The sequence below is a fragment of the Nomascus leucogenys genome, chromosome 10 (assembly GCF_006542625.1).
Source record: "Nomascus leucogenys isolate Asia chromosome 10, Asia_NLE_v1, whole genome shotgun sequence".
Lineage (NCBI taxonomy): Eukaryota > Metazoa > Chordata > Mammalia > Primates > Hylobatidae > Nomascus > Nomascus leucogenys.
Genome location: NC_044390.1, coordinates 47,224,625 through 47,243,991, shown reverse-complemented (window position 1 = coordinate 47,243,991; position 19,367 = coordinate 47,224,625).

Genomic DNA, 19,367 nt, shown 5'->3' with positions numbered 1-19,367 from the left:
GTTTCACCTTTTGACTTGGGATCTTACACGCCGGCATACTTCTAGGGTCTTACATCACTTCTCCCCGATGCTGCCCGTGGGTTGGGCTGTCCACATGCGCAGTGGCCTGCTAGCACTTGGGAGGGGAGCATGCGCAGTGTGTTTACTGGAGTTGTACGCATGCTCACTTGAGGCCTTCTCTCCAAAATCTAGCATTCCTAGGCGAAGGTCATAGACCAGTTAAAGGCCCCCATTTTGCCTCTTAATGTGCGTTCTTGAGCCCAGTTGCCCAACTCCTGAGATATTTTTTTTTTTCTTTTTTTAATGATTGGGGATTTCCAATCCGCACTGCTGACTCCTTTTTCTTTCATTTTTTTTTTTTAATGATTGGGGATTTCCAATCCCGACTGCTGACTCCTTTTTCTTTCTTTCTTTCTTTCATTCTTTCTTTTTTTTTTTTTAAGAACGGAGTCTCGCCCTGTCACCCAGGCTGGAGTGCAAGTGGCACGATCTCGGCTCACTGCAACCTCGACCTCCGGGCTTCAAGTGATTCTCTTGCCTCAGCCTCCCGAGTAGCTGGGACTACAGGCACGCACCAGCACGCCTGGCTATTTTTTTGTATTTTTAGTAGAGATGGGTTTCACCGTGTTAGTCAGGTTGGTCTTGATATCCTGACCTTGTGATCTGCCCGCCTCCCAAAGTGCTGGGATTATAGGCGTGAGCCACAGCCCCCGGCCCCAACTCCTGGGGTCTTATCGGGAAGCTGCTGATGACCAGCTTTAGGTTTTTTCTATCTATAGGGAGACTGCCTTTCCCTGGCACTGGCTGCGACCAATTATTATTTTAGAGAGACAGTGTAACAACTGCCTGACCATCACCTGATGATGGCCTGACATTCCTGGTGGGGTGGTGTCCTCTCCTGCCCTGCCACCCACTGTAACACCCAGCACTGTGGGAGGCCAAGGTGGGAGGATCATTTGAGCCCAGGAGTTCAAGACGAGCCTGAACAAGAAGGTGAGACCCTGTCTCTTAAATAAAGAAAACTGTTCAAATTTCTAATTATCAGTTTTTAGCCAAGACAAATTCCTGGCTTTTTCACTTTTTTACCAAAGGTACCCTCCTACTTTACAAGATCCAGAACCACCCCAAAAGACATCTCAAAGAAAAGAAAGTGCTGGGCACAGTGGCTAATGCCTGAAATTCCAGAACTTTGGGAGGCCAAGGTGGGAGGATTGCTTGAGCACAGGAGTTCGAGACCAGCCTGAGCAACATAGGGAGACCTCATCTCTACAAAAAACAACAACAACAACAACAACAAAAACCCTAAAATTAGCTGAGTGTGGTGGTGTACACCTTTGGTCCCAGCTACTTGGGAGGCTGAAGTGGGAGGATCACTTAAGCCCAAGAGGTGGAGTCTGCAGTGAGCCATGAGTCTGCCATTACACTCCATATTGGGCAACAGAGCAAGACCCTGTCAGAAAAGGAAGAAAGAGAAGCAGAAGAGGAGAAGGAGGAGGAAGAGGCAGGAGGAGAAGGAGGAGGAGGAGAAAAGAAGAAGGAGGCGAAGGAGGAGGAAAGAAGAAAAAGAGGAAGAAGAGGAAGAGGAGGAAGCAGAAGAAGAAGAAGTGGAAGAAGAAGATAAAGGAGGAGGAGAAGGAGAAGGAGGGGGAAGAAAGGAGAGTTTCGGTAGCTGTTAGGGTCTCAGCTTCTCGGCTAACCATCTACACACAAAGGCTCTAAAGTCCCGTATCTCCCCACAGACAGGAAATCAAAAGCTGTCTGTGGAAAAGGATCAATAACAAATGGATACCCCCAAAGTCAAAGGTCACACAAATATCAAACTAAAAGGGACTGATTCCCTGACTGGAAAGCAAATCCAGGCCATGGCAAAGGGAGCATGGAATTTTAGCTAAACTCTAAGGTGGAGCAGCCTTCACTGTGAGTCCCACAGGGGACCCACAGTGGGTGGTTTAGCAGACAAAGGATTGTAACTTTAAGTGAGATTTTTACTCTTTAATTGAGCTGAGAGAGTTGCTAAGGCTAGCCATAACACTACATTCTTCCTTTCATTTAATCTTCCCATAAATACGAATAAAGCAATTGTTTAGAGTGAGAGATCTCTAATTTTTTTAAGATTTAGGAGTTTTTCTCATTGAAAGGATCCATCTTTTGGCCACTAATGAGAATTTCCAAGGGTGTACTTCTTCCAATAGTGACTCAATCCAATAGCCTCTTCATGGAAACCCCAGGGTGTGATTTTCCAGGTTTAAAACAAGATGTTTCCTGGAGAAGGCAATATCAAAGATTTCCTCCAAAAAAATTCACTCCTAGGAATAGTCTAACATAGAAAAAGACTCTTTTTTTCTTTTTTTTTCCTGTGAGACAGCATCTTGTTCTGTCACCAGGCTGGAGTACAGTGGCATGATAATAGCTCACTGCAGCCTCAAACTCCAGGGCTTAAGTGATGCTCCCACCTCAGCCTTCCAAGTAGCTGAGGCCACAAGTGTGTACCACCATGCCTGGCTAATTTTTTTTATATTTTGTAGAATCAGGATCTTGCTATGTTGCCCAGGCTGGTCTCAAACTCGTGGCCTCAAGTGATCCTCCCACCTCTGCCATCCAAAGTGCTGGGATTACAGGCATGAGCCACCATACATAACCACAAAAGACTCTTGTTGCCATAGATGGTTAGAGATGGTGTTTGCATGTAAGATGCCTCCAGTAACCCACAAATTTGTGGACAGCCACCAGACACAAACTCGTTAATCTGTGAAACCAGGTAGGCCCTCCTAGGATTGGATTTTCCCAGGACTAACGAGGCAACAAGGGTTGAGACCACAGAAGCCACCTAGGATGGGATCTCTTTTTTTTTTTTTTTTGGTGGCGGGGGGCGTAGGGGGGAACAGGGTCTCCCTCTGTCACCCAGGCTGGAGTGTGGTGGCTCAATCTCAGCTCACTGCAGCCTCCATCTCCCAGTTTCAAGTGATTCTCATCCCTCAGCCTCCCATGTAGCTGGGATCACAGGTGTGCACTACCACGACCAGCTAATTTTTGTATTTTTAGTAGAAACGGGGTTTCGCTATGTTGGCCAGGCTGGTCTCGAACTCCTGGCCCCAGTGATCTGCCCACCTCGGCCTCCCAAAGTGCTGGGATTACAGGCATGAGCCACCGTGCCCAGCCAGGCTGGGATCTCTTAAGATAAACTTTCCTGAGAGCTTGACACATTCAGAACAAGATATGTGCTGCTTAAAATCTTACATGTCTTGGACTTCCAGCCATTTTCAGACTGGTCACCTAACATGACCTATTAATATCAGTCCCCAGAGGCAAAGACAAGAGAGTGTTCCCACTTGGTCATAAGTGAAGCTCTCAAGAACATAAAACAAGATGAGAAGGAACCTCATGTGGTTTTTATTTTGGGGACCCACAGTGAAGTTTATATTCCAGCCCAACCAGAACAACAAACTGACCAGTCTGCAGGGCTGGCTGGAACAACCAGCTTGAGAGGGTTCTGCATTGTGTCCCCCGCACTGGCAGAGCGACATTTGAACCAGAGTGACTCCATCTTGAATAGGCTCTCTAGGTAAAATAAGGCTGAGACCTACTGGGCTGCATTCCCAGGAAGTTAAGGCATTCATAATCACAGGATGAGACAGGAGGTTGGCATAAGATGCAGGTCACAAAGTACTTACTGATAAAACAGCATGCAGGCAGACCGGGTGCAGTGGCTCACACCTATAATCCTAGCACTTTGGGAGGCCAAGGCAGGCAGATCACCTGAGGTCAGGAGTTCGAGACCAGCCTGATCAACATAGTGAAACCCCGTCTCTATTGTAAAACACAAAATTCAGCCGGGCGTAGTGGCGGCCGCCTGTAATCCCAGCTACTCGGGAGGCGGAGGCAGGAGGATCGCTTGAACCCGGGAGGCGGAAGTTGCAGTGAGCCGAGATTGCGCCATTGCACTCCAGCCTGGGCCACAGAGCGAGACTCCGTCTCAAAAACAAAACAAAACACGAGCATGCAGTAAAGAAGCCGGCCAAATCCCACAAAACCAAGATGGCGATGAAGGTGGCCTCTGGTCTTCCTCACTGCTCATTCTATGCTAGGTATAATGCGTTAGCATGCTAAAAGACACTCCCACCAGCACCATGATGGTTTACAGATGCCATGGCAACGTCAGGAAGTTACCCTATATGGTCTGAAAAGGGGAGGTGCCCTCAGCTAGGGGAATTGCCCAGGCCTTTCCCAGAAAACTCATGAATAATCCACCCCTTGTTTAGCATATAATCAAGAAATAACCGTAAAAATAGGCAACCAGCAGCCCTAGGTACTGCCCTGCCTATGGAGTAACCATTCTTTATTCCTTTACTTTCTTTTTCTTTTTCTTTTTTTTTTTCGAGACAGAGTTTTGTTCTTGTCACCCAGGATGGAGTGCACTGGCGTGATCTCAGTTCATTGCAACCTCCACCTCCCAGGTTCGAGCGATTCTCCTGCCTCAGCCTCATGAGTAGCTATGATTACAGGAACCCACCACCATGCCCGGCTAATGTTTGTATTTTTAGTAGAGATGGGGTCACCATGTTGGCCAAGCTGATCTTGAACTCCTAGCCTCAAGTAATCCACCCGGTTCCCAAAGTGCTGGGATTACAGGTGTGAGCCACCGCGCCCGGCCTTATTCCTTTACTTTCTTAATAACTTTACTTTCACTTTACTCTATGGATTCATCTTGAATTCTTTCTTGCATGAGATCCAAGAACCCCCTCTTGGAGTCTGGATCGGGACAGCTTTCCGGTAACACTATGGGACCCCTTGTTATGATAGAGCAACATAAAAAGACAAAAACCAAGGAAAGGACTATTTCTGGGAGGAAAAAAGATCAAACAATATTAATATTCCTACCAAAAAGTACACCAGAGTCGCCACAGCCAAGACTAGCCACACAAATCCTTTTCTCCCATCAATCAAAATTTTGCAGAGGGAAAAACGACGGTCATTTTTACTATTTGCTTGACTGGATTTTACAGAGAGAAAGGCTGGGAGCCCGGCTGGTAAGAAATTCTTACCCTTCTGCCAGTTTGTCAGGTCCTGGGTTTCCTTCACTGCAGCTCCCAGGAGAGCAGAATGGCATCAGTCTCCTGCTCACAGTGCCAAAACTGTAGGGGCCAAGGGACAATTTCTCCTTCTCCCTCTGAAGATTTGCTGGAAAATCAACTGAACAAGGCAGATTAATTAGAGAAAAGTCATGCACAACGCGGAGGAGAACCACAGAGTGATTACCCTACCCACCGTGCTGTACAGAAGCTTATATGCCATGTTGGGGTTACAGAAAAAACAGACGGAGGGGGCGCTCAGGGCACGTCCAAAAATGGGTTATGGCGGCAAATCAGGTTATAGGGGCAAGGAGGGATTGGAGGGGAAGAAGAGAAGTCCTGGCTAGCATAGGTGGGCTTGTTATGCAGATGAAGCCTCCCAGGTAGCAGCCCTCAGAGAGAATAGATGGTGTTTCCTAAAGACTTTTAAAGGCGTCAGATTCTTTCCTAGATCTGGACAGAAAACCTGGCTGCATTAGTGCAGATGTTTTTTCTACAGATGCAAATCTCCCGCATAAAAGACAGCTTTGCCACTTCTGTTCGCAGGCCCTCTGAACAGCCATCTCACAATATGTCAAAGAAGTGTATTTTGGGGTGAAATATTTTGATATCCTTCACCTCTAAAGAGAGATTCAACCCAAATCAGCCAAAAACTGTATTGAGCCACTACTGTGCGTGTGCACAACGGGAACGGAGCCCAATTTCCTGTCCCCGGGCCTGATAGCCAGGGAGCCAAAACCACAGAGAGAAATTGTATTGTGCCAAGAGATAGAGCAGGAACACGAAAGAGCATGGACGCTTCGGGAGTGTGTGAAAAGAGTGAGAAGTGCGTCCAGCTTGTGCAGCCTAGGAGACGCAGCTTGCCAAGTGGAGTGAAGGCTGCCTTTCAGTGCTCTCACCTCCGCTGGGCATGTTTGTGCAGTGGCCAACTTGCTCAACCGTATGCAATGACCTTGAAAAGAAGTCTCCTCTCTGAGCTTAGAACTGAGTAATGTCTAAAACCGAAAGAGAATAAATACATGCTGATTTGAGTTTGATGAGACGCTGCCCATTGAGAAAGTCTGTTCTATGCCTTACGGGATTAATTCAGGAATAAGTAAATTGAGTAAAGAGATTTGAACTCCAGATATTCAAAGAGCTCTTGACAAGGTGAAACCCTACCTCTGATTGAGACTGACTAGAGCCAGGGGTCCTGTGTGACCTTGATGCTGATGTAGGGGATGTGGTGTAGGACAGGGAAATCAGGGCAGTCTTAATACCAGAGAAAGAAAACAAGGGATTCACTTTTTTTTTTTTTTTTTTTTTGAGACGGAGTTTGGCTCTTGTTGCCCCGTCTGCAGTGCAACGGTAGGATCTCGGCTCACTGCAACCTCTTCCTCCTGGGTTCAAGCAATTCTCCTGCCTCAGCCTCCTGAGTAGCTAGGATTACAGGCATAGTGCCACCACAACTGGCTAATTTTTTTTGTATTTTTAGTAGAGACGGGGTTTCACCATGTTGGTCAGGTTGGTCTCAAACTCCTGACCTCAGGTGATCTGCCCACCTTGGCCTCCCAAAGTACAGGCATGAGCCACCGCGCCCGGCCGGCATTCGCTTTCTTAAACAGGATATAGATATTCCAAAATCACACCCTAGTCACAATGCAGGAAACAGTAATAAGAGTAACTGATCCTTACGCATGGTTGCTATGTGCATATGCTGCCTTAGACAGTTCCCAGGTGAGCTCGGAGCTCTGCCCACTCGGAGCTCTGCCCATCTCTACCTTGAAGAAGCTGCTGTTCGGTCTTTCACTTCATGCCCTGTTCCCTGGGCCTCCAGATGCTCAGAAACCCTCGGTCCTATCTGAGGCAGACTCCAGGCTTTTAAAAACCCTAGATGGCTAAAATGAAATAGCTAAAAGAGATCCCAGTGCCTGCCTCAGCAACAAGAAGAAAGGAGAGGTGAAGGCAGGGAATTCACGGTAAGCCTTTGGGGAACGTTGTTTCATTTGGTTTTTTAAACTTTCAATTTAATTTGATGAAACATCTGAGGATTCCTTGTTGCTGTTGTTTTTTCTGTTGTTTGTTTAGAACAAGTATTTTATTATTTATTTTTATTTATTTATTTATTTTTTGAGACCAAGTCTTGCTCTGTCGCCCAGGCTGGAGGTGAGAGGTGGGGGCCATGTTAGGAACTAGGCTCAGGCAGGTGCAGTGGCTCATGCCTGCAGTCCCAAAGCTTTGGGAGGCCGAGGTGGGAGGATCACTTGAGCCCAGGAGTTCGAGACAAGCCTGGGCAAGATAGCGAGATCCTGTCTCTACAAAAATAAAAATAAAAATAAAAAAATTAGCTGGGCATGGTGGCACACACGTGTAGTCCCAGTTACTTGGGAGGCTGAGGTGGGAGGATCGCTTGAGCCCATGAGTTTGAGACCACCCTGGGTAACATAATGAGACTTTGTCTCTATAAAAAATTTAAAAATTAGCTAGGTATGGTGTGTGCCTGTAGTACCAGCTACTCGGGAGTTTGAGTCAGAAAGATTCCTTGAGCCCAGGACTCAATCACAACTGTACCACAGCACTCTAGCTGGGGCAACAGAGCAAGACCCCATCTCTTCTTAAAAAGTTTAAAAAAAGAAAAAAGAAAAGAGAACCAGGCCCATTTCTGGAATCTTGTTTCTCTCAATTCTAGTTGCCCCTTTTGAGAGATTTTTAGCAGGATAGTTTGCCCTTGCTTTGTGGGGCAATTTCTATTCCTGGGTTGTTTCTTGTTTTGTGTATTTTTTCTAGTTTCACTCTATTTCTTTTGATATAAAAGGTTTGGGAGTTTTATTGTTTGGGTGGGTAATGTTTTTTTATTTTTGTCTTCGATTTTGTGATTTACTTGTTTTTACTTATACAAGGTCCTCTTAGGGAAGGTTTAGGGGAGGGAGGCTCCGAGGTTGAGCTTCCTCCTCTGCCTTCTTAGCCAGGAAATTCCCTCTTGTGGCTTCAGAAAAGAGAAGGGAAGTTCTGACCCCCAGCGTCTCAGGAAAGTTGAAGGATCCCTTAGGAGGGCATTAGAGGAACTTGCCCAAAAACATATTAGGAGAGAGGTTCAGGCAATGAAAGATTGTGCTTCCATTTTTTTTTTTTTTTTTTTTTTTTAGATGGAGTCTCACTCTGTCACCAGGCTGGAGTGCAGTGGCACTATCTCAGCTCACTGCAACCTCTGCCTTCTGGGTTCAAGTGATTCTCCTGCCTCAGCCTCCCGAGTAACTGGGACTACAGGCATGCACCACCATTCCCAACTATTTTTTGTATTTTTAGTAGAGATGGGTTTTCACCATGTTGGCCAGATGGTCTCGATCTCTTGACCTCATGATCTGCCCGCCTTGGCCTCCCAAAGTGCTGGGATTACAGGCGTCAGCCACTGCGCCCAGCCATTATTGAAAGTGATCTAACTCAAGAATGGAAAAGTAGACATCATATGTTCTCGTTCATAAGTAGGATCAAAGCTATGAGAGCACAAAGGCATAAGAATAATTCAGTGGACTTTAGGGACTCATGGGAAAGAGTGGGATGGGGTGAGGGATAAAAGACTACACGTTGGGTACAGTGTACACGGCTTGGGTGAAAAGTGAACCAAAATCTCAGACATCACCACCAAAGAACTTATCCATGTAACCAAACACCACCCGTTCCCCAAAAATGATTGAAATAAAAAAAAAAACCCAAATACTAAAAATAAAATATAAAATTCTAACATATTAAACTTTTTTTTTAATATATATTTTTTATTTTAGTAGAGATGGGGTTTCACCATGTTGGCCAGGCTGGTCTCAAACTCCTGACTTCGTGATCCACCCACCTCAGCCTCCCAAAGTGCTGGGATTACAGGCCTGAGCCACTGTGCCCGGCCATATTAAACTTTTGAAACATATGTGCACACACGCACACACACAAATCCCAATTAATCAGCAACCATGTAAAGAACAAATGTAGGAAATGCTGTATATGCTATGAGAATTTCAATTACAAATGACAACGTTATACATTTTACTAATATTTGCTTTAAAAATTTTTAAATTTACATTAAATGTAATTCTTTAGTGTACAATTCTATTTGTTTTGGCAAATACATAAAGTAGTGTTAACTACTCTGTCAACAAAAAGAGTCAAACTTGGCTGGGTGCGGTGACTCATGCCTCTATCAGCACTTAGGGAGGCCAATGCAGGTGATCACTTGAGGACAGGAGTTTGAGACCAGCCTGGCCAACATGATGAAACCCTATGTCTACTAAAAATATAAAATATTAGCTGGGTGTGGTGGCATGTGCCTGTAATCCCAGCTACTAAGGAGGCTGAGGCAGGAGAATTACTGGAGCCTGGGAAGCAGAGGTTGCAGTAAGCTGAGATCGCGCCACTGTACCACAGGCCTGGGTGACAGAGCAAGACTCCATCTCAAAAGAGTTTAAAAAAAGAGTCAGTCTCTGTAAAACATTTTAACAGATTTATTCTGAGCCAAATATGAGTGGCCAGTGGCCTGTGACACAGCCCTCAGGAGGTCTTGAGAACATGTGTCCAGGGTGTTCAGATCCCAGCCTAGTTTTGTACATTTTAAGGAGACAGGAGACATCATGCAGGATATACATTGGTTCAGTCCAGAAAAGTGGGACAACTGAAAGTGGGGGGGACTGGAGGTTATAGGTAGATTTTTAAATTGTCTGATTTGCAATGGGTTTAAAGAGTTATTATCAATAGAAAGGAATGTCTGGGTTACAAAAAGGGGTTGTAGAGATCAAATTTTATCACGCAGATGAAGCCTCCAGGTAGCAGGCTTCAGAGAAAAGAGATTGTAAATGTTTCTTAGCACACTTAAGGTCTGTGTTGATGTTATTAAGTTGGTACAAAAGTAATTTGCCATGACCTTTAATGACAAAAACCACAATTACTTTTGTAGCAACCTAATAAATGCTGGTCAGCTTTTCCTGAATTCCAAGAGGGAGGAAGGTATAATGAGGCACGTCCTCTCATCATGGCCTGAAGCCGTTTTTCAGGTTAATTTTGGAGTGCCCTGGCTGAGAGGAGGGGTCCATTTAGACTGTTAGGGGGCCTTTGAATTTTATTTTTGGTTTACAACTCCCACAATCAAAATACAAAAGAGTTTTCCATCATCCCAAACTCCCCCCATGCTACCCGCTGTGGCTACCCCACCCCCAAGCAGAAGCTACTGCTGATCAGTCATCCATCCTGACACTTCTGCCTTTTGAGAGCACCATAGAAATGGTAACAGAATATGTAGCCCTTGGAGTCTGGCAGTTTTTCTTTTAGCATAATGTATTTGAGATTCATTCTTATTGCTGGGTCAGTAGTTTGTTTCTTATTATGGTTGAGGTCCTCTTTATTTCATCATTTGGATACCATATTTTATTCATCCATTCCACACTTGAAGGCTGTTTGGGTCATTTCCAATTTTTGCGGGGTTTTTTTGTTTGTTTTTTGTTCTTTTTGCCCAGGCTGGAATGCAGTGGCATTATCTTGGCTCATGGCAACCTCTGCCTCCTGGGTTCAAATGATTCTCCTGCCTCTGCCTCCCTAGTAGCTGGGATTACAGGCGTGTGCCACCATGCTTGCCTAACTTTTGTACTTTTAGTAGAGACGGGGTTTCACCACGTTGGCCAGGCTGGTTGGTCTCGAACCCTGACCTCAGGTGATCCACCCCCACCTCAGCCTCCCAAAGTGCTGGGATGACAGGCATGAGCTACCGCGCCTGGCCTAATTTTTGTTTTTTAGCAGTAAAGCTATTAAAAGCATTGGTTAACAGGATTTTTTGTGTGAACAGAAGTTTTTATTTATCTTGAGTAACCATCTAGGTGTGAGATTGCTGGATCATCTGGGGAGAGTAGGTTTAACTTTGTAAGAAATTGGCAAACTGTCTCTGAAGTGGTTGTGTCCTACTGCATTCCTAGTAGCAATGTATGAAAGATACAATTGCCTTGCATACTGTCCAGAACTTGGTATTTCCATGATGGGTTTGGTTTGGTTTTTATAGCCATTCAGATAGGTACGTAGTATAACAGTATCTCATTGTGGTTTTAATTTGCATTTTCCCAATGTTTAATGATTTTGAGCATTTTTCATGCCTTTATTTGTCATTCATATATCTTCTTTGCTAAAGTGTCTGTTGAAATATTTTGCCCATTTTGTGTTGTTGTTTTTGAGACAGGTTCTCACTCTGTTGCCCAGGCTGAAGTGCTGTGGTGCAATCCTGGCTCACTGCAACCTCTGCCTTCCAGGCTCAAGTTGTTCTCCCACCTCAGCCTCCCGAGTAGCTGGGAGTAAAGATGCGTGCCACCATGCCCAGCTAATTTTTTTTTTTATTTTTTGTAGAAATAGGGTTCCACCATGTTGCTTAGGCTAGATTTTGTCTGTTTTTAAATTAAGCTGTTGTTTTCTTTTTGTTGGGTTCTTCATATATTCTGGATACAAGCCCTTTGTCAGATATATGATTTGCAGATATTTACCCCTAGTGTATGGCTTTTTTTTTATTTTAACAGTGTCTTTCACAGAGCAAAGTTTAATTTTGATGAGGTATAATTTATCTTCTTTTATCTTTATGGATTATGTTTTTGGTGTCTAAGAACACTTTGCCTAATCCAAGGTCATAAAGATTTTCTCCAATGTTTTCTTCTAAAGACTTTATAGTTTGATGTTTCACACTCAGTGAGTGTGATGTTTCACTTTGCATTTGTTATTGTTTAAGTGTCTTAGTTCATTTGACCACAAACGGTGTAATTTACAAATAATGGAAGTTTATTTCACACCATTCTCAAGGCTGTGAACTCCAAGATGCAGGTACAAGCATATTGAGTTTCCAGTGAAGCCCCAGTCTCTGCTTCTAAGATGATGCCTCAAACACTATGTTCTCACATAGCAGAGAGTGGAAGGGTAAAGGGTCTAAGCTAGTTCTTTCCAGCCCTTTTATTAGGCACTAATACATTACTGAGGGTGGAGGCTGCATGACTTAATCACTTCACAAGAGATCCCACCTTTTAATTCCACCGCAATGGGGATTAAGTCTCAACACATGAATTTTGGAGAACATCCAGAACATAGCAATAAGGCATGAGATGTAGGTCAAGGTACATTTATTTGCATATTGATGTCTAATTATTTCAGGACCATTTGATGAAAGCACTGTTCTTCCTCCATTAATTCTGTTTGCACCTTTGTTAAAAATCAATTGATCATATTCATGTGGGTCTATTTTTGGATTCTATATTCTGTTCCATTGATCAATTTGTATATCCTTCGAGAAATATCACATTGTCTCAATAACTACAGCTTTATAGTGAGAAGTAGTGGGTGTTGCACTTTTGCTCTTTTTTTCTGAAATGTTTTGGTGATTCTACTTCCTTTGCCTTTTCCCACAAAGGGGTGTGTGTGTGTGTGTGTGTGTGTGTGTGTGTGTGTGTTTGAGACAGGGTCTCACTACATCACCCAGGCTGCTAGAATACAGTGGCACCATCTCGGCTCACTGGACTCTGCCTCCCAGGTTCAAGCAACTATAGGCATGTGCCACCATGCCAGGCTAATTTTTGTAATTTCTGTAGAGGCAGAGGTCTCCCTATAGTGCCAAAGCTGGTCTTGAACTCCTGGGCTCATGCAATCTGCCTGCCTCGGACACCCAAAATGTTGGGTTACAGATGTGAGCCATCGCACCTGGCCTCCCATAAATTTTAGAATCACTTTGTCAATATCTGAAAAAAAAAAAAACCTGATACACTTTTGATCGGGATTGTGTTGAATGTATATACACCAAGCTAGGGAGAAGTAAATTTTAACAATATCAAGTTTTCCAATCCACATATGTATTATATGTCTACATTTATTTAAGTTTTCTTTGATTTCTTTATTTTTAAACATTTGTCTTCTCCGGGTCACAGTTGAATTATTTGATTTCTTTAGTTCATGTTTTGTAATTTTCAGCATACAAATCCTGCATGTATTTTGATAGACTTATATCAAAGCATTTCATCTTTTGGTGCTATTGTAGATGGTACTGTTTTTAAATTTGTTATTCTCAATTTTCTATTGCTACATATAGAAATATAATTGGGTTTTGTATATTGACCTTGTTCCTGTGATCTTGCTAAGCTCACTTATAAGTTCTGGGAAGTACTTGTAAATTCCTTGAGATTTTCTATGCAGACCAGCAAATCATATGAGAACAGAGAAAAATTTATTTCTTTCTGACTTGTATGCCTTTTATTTCTTTTTCTTGCTTTATTGCACTGGCTAGGACTTTAGGAACAATGTTAAGCCTATTGATATGGTGAATTATCTTAATTGATTATTTAAAATGTTGAATCAGCCTTGAATTCCTAGTATAAACCCAACTTGGTCACCTTGTGTTCTCTCTTAAAAATATTGCTAGGTTTAATATGCTAATATTTTGTTGAGGATTTTTACATCTAAGTTTATGAAGGATGTTGGTCTGTAGTTTTCTTTTCTTATACTGTCTTGTTCTGGCTTTGGCATTAGGGTAATGCTGGTCTCATAAAATTTTCTGGAAGAAATTTTGTAGCATTGATATTAATTTCTTCCCTTAATGTTTGATAACATTCACCAGTGAGACCATCTGGCATGGAGCTCTTTGTTGTTGTTGTTGTACGGCTTTCCATACAAAATAAACTTCTTTAATAGTTACAATGCTTTTCAAGGTATCTCTTTTTTCTTAAGAAAGTCTTAATGGTTTGTATTTTTCAAGGAATTTGTTCATTTCATCTAAGTTGTCAAATTCATGGACATAGATTTATTCATACTATTTTTTTATTTTTTTAATGTCTGTAGGGTCTGTAGTAATATTCCCTCTTTCATTCCTGATATTAGTAATTTGTGTTTTCTCTCTTTTTTCTTCATCAGTCCCACTAGAGGTATATCAATTTTGTTAATCTTTTCAAAAATCCTGATTTGGGATTTCTTTATTGTTTTTCAGTTTTCCTATTTTATTGATTTCTTTTCCAATTTTTATTATTTCCTTTCTTCTAAATATTTTGGGCTTAATTTTTCTTTTTTATCCCACTTTTTTTTAAGGTGGAAACTCAGATGATTGATTTGAGGTCTTTTTTCCATTCATTGTGGAAGCATTTACCTTCACCTCCTGGAGAATGGTATAATCACAGGAACATTTGCTCCCAAGACAGAAGTTTGCTCCCTTTATCCATTTTCTTTCTTTCTTTTTTAATTTTGAGATGGAGTCTCAGTCTGTCACCCAGGCTGGAGTGCAGTGGCGTGATCTCAGCTCACTGCAATCTCCGCCTCCCAGGTTCACGCCATTCTCCTGCCTCAACCTCCTATGTAGCTGGGACTACAGGCGCCCACCATTAGCCTGGCTAATTTTTTTGTATTTTTAGTTGAGACGGGGTTTCACCGTATTAGCCAGGATGATCTCGAACTCCTGACCTCGTGATTCACCCACCTCGGCCTCCCAAAGTGCTGGGATTACAGGCATGAGCCACCGCGCCCGGCCTTCTTTATCCATTTTCTCAGAATAAAAGACCTCCCTGCTTTAGTCTTCTAAAGATTGCAAGCAAGAAGGTTTTATGGGGCATTTATGAAGATGCTGCTGGAGTTTGTCTTAAGAAACAGGAATAAAATGCATCATGAAAAAGATGGTCATTTTTATGTCTCAAGAAAACATCCCTAAGATGTGAAGAGAAGATGTATGAAAGCTCTCCCATCTCCTCAGCTGGAGAGGAGACAGTGAGGGTTGGGGAGACAGAAAGCAAAGTGGGGAGGAACAAAGGTGGGGGATCTAGAGGCTTAAAAGCTGGCTAGAGATTGGAGTCTTGAGTGGTGGGAGAAGGGCACCACTGGTGTCTGTGTCTTAGTCAAGGTCTTCCTAGAAGCAGACACCAAGACAGGATCAGATATGCAGATGGACTTGGGGACATCAGTGGAAGATAAAGAAGAGGTAGTCAGAAAAGATGGAGAGACCCTTCAGACGACTTTGCCAGCCTGACACCAGGAGAAAGGAACAAGAGTCTCAAACTGCAGTACAGTTCCAAGAAAGTGTCAATCAGGCCAGTAGGGATTCCCTGAGCCAAGCTAACCCAAGGTCCCACATCTCACAAAGGTGGACCAGTCTCAGCACCCATCATGCTCAGACATTGACTAGCAGCAGCCTGGAGGAAGTTGGACGCTGACACTAAGACAGTGGTAGGTCTCCAAAGAGAGCATGTGAGGCTATCAGTCAACCACGCTCCCACAGCAGAAGGGTGAGCCATGCATTTTCATGGCTGCCACGACAGTATGGGGACAGGAGACAGTGTGGGGGTGAAAAGCCTAATAATGCATGCTCTCCTTTGTCCTGAGCCGCCCACCCCAACCCCAACTCCAGGGGCACTCTGGAAAAGGCACCTGGGCCCCTGCTTCGGGAAAAAGAGGAAACATCATGAGAGGGCACCTCCTGCAGGAACTGCAAATGCAAGGCAAACTTGTCAGCCTCCAGAGGCCTCAGGGAGGGCAGCCAAGGGGGGTGACAGCAGGGAGGGGTGGACTGTGTGGAAACAGGATGGGCATGTCCTCTAAGAGCACTCAAGCTCAGATTTTGGGGGAGGGGGCTTTTATCCTATTTTATTTTATCGAAGTATAATATACATACAATAAAGTGCACGAATCATATGTGTATAGTTTGATAATTTTTTTTTTTTTGAGACAGAGTCTCACTCTGTCACCCAGGCTGGAGTGCAATGGCATGGTCTCGGCTCACTGCAACCTCTGCCTCCCGGGTTCAAGCAGTTCTCCCACGTCAGCCTCCCAAGTAGCTGGGACTACAGGCGTGTGCCACCGCACCCGGCTAATTTTTGTATTTTTAGTAGAGACAGGGTTTCACTATGTTGGCCAGGCTGGTCTCAAACTCCTGACCGCGTGATCCACCCACCTCGGCTTCCCAAAATGCTGGGATTACAAGAGTAAGCCACTGCACCCGGCCTTAGTTTGATAATTTTTTTACACATATTGTCAACATTCATCATTTAGCAATTCTGGTGAATGTCAAGTTTAGATTTATCTATTTATTTTTTTTTGAGACAGAGTTTTGCTCTTGTTGCCCAAGCTGGAGTGCAACGGTGCAATCTCGGCTCACTGCAACCTCCGTCTCCTGGGTTCAAGTGATTCTCCTGTCTCAGCCTCCCAAGTAGCTGGGATTACAGGTGCACACCACCACACCCAGCTATTTTTTTGTATTTTGAATAGAAACAGGGTTTCACCATTTTAGCCAGGCTGGTCTTGAACTCCTGACTTCAGGTGATCCACCCACCTCGGCCTCCCAAAGTGCTGGGATTACAGACATGAGCCACTGTGCCCAGCCCAAGTTTAGATTTTTAAAATCCAGCGTGCTAGCCAAGCAAAACGGAACTGTGGGACCTGCAGGCAACCAGTGTGAAAACCTTGCACCTAGGAGTTTTTCATTGCCTATACAGGTGCCCACAGCACACACACATCTGGAAGTCAGGCCTCTCCTCCACTTCTCTGAATACTCAGGTGCAGTCCCTCCGGAGGGCAGGCTCATTGCCCTTGCAGTGGATCTCATCTCTCCAGCCCATGTCTACCTAATTTTAATATTCCCAAATTATCAATCACACAAGGTGATGGTGTGTATTAGGTTATTGTTATCATCATCATCATCACCACCACTGTTAGGATGCACAAATGCAAAAGGTACAAAATTCGAAAGACAGAACACGATGTAAGAGTTATCCGTTGCTGCCTAACAAATTACCTCAAAATGTAGTGTCTTGAAGCCTGGGCAACATAGCACGACCCTATCTCTACAAAAAATAAAGCCAGCCAGGTGTGGGGGCATGCACCTGTCATCTCAGCTACTCAGGAGGCTAAGGTGGGAAGATCACTTGAGCCCAAGAGTTTGAGGCTGCAGGTGGGCCATGATTGCACCACTGCATTCCATCCTGGGTGACAGAGCAAGACCCTGTCATTAAAAAGAAAAAAAAATTAGTAAGTGGCTTGAAACAATACACACTTACACAGTATCACAGGGCTTCTGCAGGGCAGGAGCCAGGGAATGGCCTGGCTGGATGGCTCTGCCTCAAGGTCTCCCATGAGGTTGCAGCTAAGATGCTGGTCTGAGCCACAATCACCTCAAGGCTTTCTGGGGCTGAACAGTCTTCCAAGAGTCTTCCTCACCCCCAGCAAGGGGTTGGTCGCTGTTGGCTGGAGGCCTCAGTGTCTCCCATGGGCCTCTCCGGAGGGCTGCACGGACCTCTTCATGACTCAGCAGCCAGCTTCCCCTGCAGTGAGTGATCCTGGGAAGCAAGGCACAGACCACGATGTTCTTTATGACCTAGACCTGGAAGCCATGCTCTGTCATTTCCACAGTATCCTGTTGGTTACAGAGGTAAATCCTATTCCATGTGGAAGAGAACTATACCAGGGCGTGAATACCACAAGGGTGCCAGGCATGGTGGCTCACACATGCAATCTCAGCACTTTGGGAGGCCGAGGCGGGCAGATAGCTTGAGCCCAAGAGTTCCAGACCAGCCTGGGCAACATGATGAAACTCTGAATCTACTAAAAATACAAAAATTAGCCAGGTGTGGTGGTGTGCACCTGTAATCCCAGCTACCTGGGGGGCTGAGGTTGGAGGTGCGCTTGGGCCCAGGAGGTAGAGGTTGCAGTGAGCCATGATGGTGGCACTGCATTCCAACCAAGGCAACAGAGCAAGACTCAGTCTCAAAAAAAACCCACACACACACACAAAACAAAATAACAGCAACAACAAAACAAACAAACGAAAATACCACAAGGGTATACAGTAAATGGGAATCTCCCTCCCACCCATTTTCCCTTTCAGAGGCAAACCCATGACCAGTTTATTGTGAATTCTGCCAGCAATACACACACACACATACACACACACACACACATACACACACACACACACACTCTCACACTATACAACCACTTGTATACCTTACTTTTTTTTACTCAGTATGTCCTAGAAATCCTTGCATTTCAGGACATGAAGACCTGCCTTATTTCCTGTAACTGCGGGAAGCCATTCCATTGTATGAACGAATCATAATTTCTTTGGCCAGCCCCTGTCAATGGATGTTTGGGCTGTCCCCTGCATTTTCACTGTAAGCAATGCCACAATAAATGAATGAGTGTTTATATCCTTTTGCACAAGGACAGGAGTATTTAAGGATAAATTCTGGAAGTGGACCAGCTGGACAAAAAAGAGCCTGTGCTTTTTTTTTTTTTTGACAGAGTCTCACTCTGTCACCCAGGGTGGAGTGCAGTGGCATGATCTCTGCTCACCGCGACCTCCATCTCCTGAGTTCAAGCAATTCTTCTGCCTCGGCCTCCCAAGTAGCTGGGACTACAGGCACCCGCCACCATGCCCAGCTAATTTTTTTTTTCTTTTTAAAACATAATCTTGCTCTATTGCCCAGGCTGGAGTGCAGTGGTGCGATCTCGGCTCACTGCAACCTCCGTCTCCCAGGGCCAAGCAATTCTCCTGCCTCAGCCTCCCAAGCAGCTGGGATTACAGGCACACACCACCACGCCTGGCTAATTTTTGTATTCTTAGTAGAGACAGGGTTTCACCGTGTTGGCCAGGCTAGTCTTGAACTCTTGACTTCATGATCTGCCCACCTCGGCCTCCCAAAGTGCTGGGATTACAGGAGTGAGCCACCGCGCCCAGCTCTCGCCCAGCTAATTTTGTATTTTTAGACCCGCCTGCCTCAGCCTCCTGAGGTACTGGAATTACAGGTATGAGCCACTGTGTCCGGCCAAGTCTGTGCATTTTAAAATGTGATCAATGTTGCCACGTTGCCCCCCATGAAGGTTGGTTGTAAAAATTTATGCTCTCACCAGCAAGAAAATGGATTCATGAAGCCTTGGGTGGTAATGGCCAAAATGTAGGGCATTCCCTGGGCAGCTCAGTAAGTAATTAAAAATGGAATATCACCTGTCCGGTGCAGCGGCTCATGTCTGTAATCCCAGCACTTTGGGAGGGAGAGGCAGGAGGATCGCTTGAGGCCAGGAGTTTGAGACCAGCCTAGGCAACATAGCAAGACCTGTATCTCAACAAAAAATTTAAAAATTAGCTGGGAGTAGTGGCGTGCACCTGAAGTCCCAACTACTCAAGAGGCTAAGGCAGGAGGATTACTTGAGCCCAGGAGTTCAAGACTGCAGTGAGCTATGATTGCACCACTGTAAGCCAGCCTGAGCAACAGAGTGAGTCCTTGTCTCAATAAAATAAATTTTAAAAAGCATAAAAAGTAACATGGAATATCACCCATCCCTGTCCTTTGA